Source organism: Coenobita brevimanus, chromosome 73, assembly GCF_032717465.1.
Source record: "Coenobita brevimanus isolate Jiangsu-jjx chromosome 73, ASM3271746v2, whole genome shotgun sequence".
NCBI classification, from domain to species: Eukaryota; Metazoa; Arthropoda; class Malacostraca; order Decapoda; family Coenobitidae; genus Coenobita; species Coenobita brevimanus.
Window position 1 is genome coordinate 30,240,607 of NC_137026.1, and position 1,961 is coordinate 30,242,567.

General features: G+C 42.1%; 1 pseudogene; it reads right to left on the minus strand.

Moving 5' to 3' along the window:
- Window positions 1–972: 972 nt before the first annotated feature.
- LOC145407579 (5S ribosomal RNA) lies at window positions 973–1,091 on the minus strand (annotated as a pseudogene).
- Between the last annotated feature and the right edge of the window lie 870 nt (window positions 1,092–1,961).

The following is a 1,961-nucleotide window of genomic DNA, read 5'->3' on the forward strand; positions in this document are numbered from 1 at the left end:
ACCCCTTTTTAACGTAACAACATCTGGACTGACTATCGGATATGTTTATGTGAAGCTACAGAATGTGGTGAATGTTTTTGGCATATCAGATAAAGCCAGGATCCCAGGGGCTTGAATGGTGAGTGAATGGAAGTGTGGCCCATTAGATTGGGCAAATTTGGGCTGTGGGGACGTTGCTACTCCTCACCCTGCCCTACGGTGGGAAAGGAGGTCCGGATGATGATGATGGTGATAATTATGAGGGGAGGAGGTATGTGACCTGAAATGGCAGCCAGAGAAGATTAATAAAAGGGGTATTTAAATCTCAGAACACTAAGTAATGTAGTTTACAATTTCCCTTATTTTTTCACTGTTGTACAGTCAACCAAAAAACTATCGCACACCTGGGGATCAATGGTTGTGCAAATGAGCGAGTTTTGAAGAAGTACATGAACCTTACCATTGCCAAAAAAATATGCCATCCAACATGTGATGATTGATGCGAGTTCAAATTGCAGTAATTACCAAGGTCAATACTTGCACTTAAAATTACAGGGTGCCTCATATATCTGAATGATTCATCCGTGTTTGAGAATTATATGCACGGTAAGAGGACTGATACTTTTTCTTGGTTGATTGCACTTACAAATGTACACTATCAACTTGAGACAGAAGAACACTAATGTCCTTCGTTTGGTAGATCAGGTGCTCACTCCATAGTTCCTTTGCTTTTCAAGCCATCGTCGTCTTCTCTATTAACTTCAGCTTGCAGCTCCAAACCCGCCACCTACATCTGAAGTTTAGCCTGCTGGGGAGGGCAAGAAGTTTTGAAAACTTACCAGCACAAATGCTTAAAATTGCATGAAAATTATTTCATTCATTCATTCATTGCCAGACGCCATGTATCCCAAACGGGGTGGCCAATGGCTCAGAGTTAATTGTTTTACAGGGAGGGGCACTAATCCTCCACCAACCCCACTTGACACGTAGGGATGCCAACAGCATCTGGTGTTCCCAGGCGGTCACCCATCCAAGTACTAACCAGACCCAACGTTGCTTAACTTCCCTGATCGGATGGGAAGCGGTGTACTCAACGTGGTTAAACACCAAATAAATCTTAAAAGCATCCATTTTCAGCATCTAAACCACATTACTAAGTTTTGTTCCACCTAATCTAGACGTATTCAGGGATTAGATGTCTGGCAAAACATACGTTCATATTTATGGTAGCAAGGAAGCTTTGTAAACCTTGACAATATCTTATATCAATTCATAATGCACCTCTCTCTCTCTCTCTCTCTCTCTCTATATATATATACCCTCCATTATACGACGTAACAGAGCCAAAGGCACGTCCGGAAAGTGGGTTTGTCCGGATATTGGGAAAATGTCTCCTGGACATGTACTTAAGGACCCTAACCCAGCCTAACTCAGAAAACCACCTACAGAACTCCCCACTGGACATGCATAGCACCTATTTAAGACCCTATTCACACAAATAAGGGACAGAAAGCATGAAATAAATGAAAAGGATCGGAGAATGAGGATTTACAGGCGAGTATGGAAAATATTAGCAGTATCCAGGGTACTTACAACACGTCCATGGCTGTCGCGATGCATAACCAGCCTCCTCTCAGAATCTGACAGTAAGAAGATGCACCTGAAGCACCTACAGTAATCCTGTGTTGCACAGAACTTAATAATTTGCACTCTGAATTCTAATTTCTTTACATTGCACAGTCTTTTCTTAGTTGTGCTGTACTTGAAATTCACCAGTGTTGCACTCTGCACTTAACCATTTGCACTCTGAATTCTAAAAACCACTTACAGAACTCCCTACTGGACATGCATAGCCCCTATTCACACAAATAAGGGACAGAAAGCATAAATGAAAAGGAACCGGAGAATGAGGATTTAGAGATGAGTATGGAAAATATTAGCAGTATCCAGGGTACTTACCACACGTCCATGGCTGTCGCGAT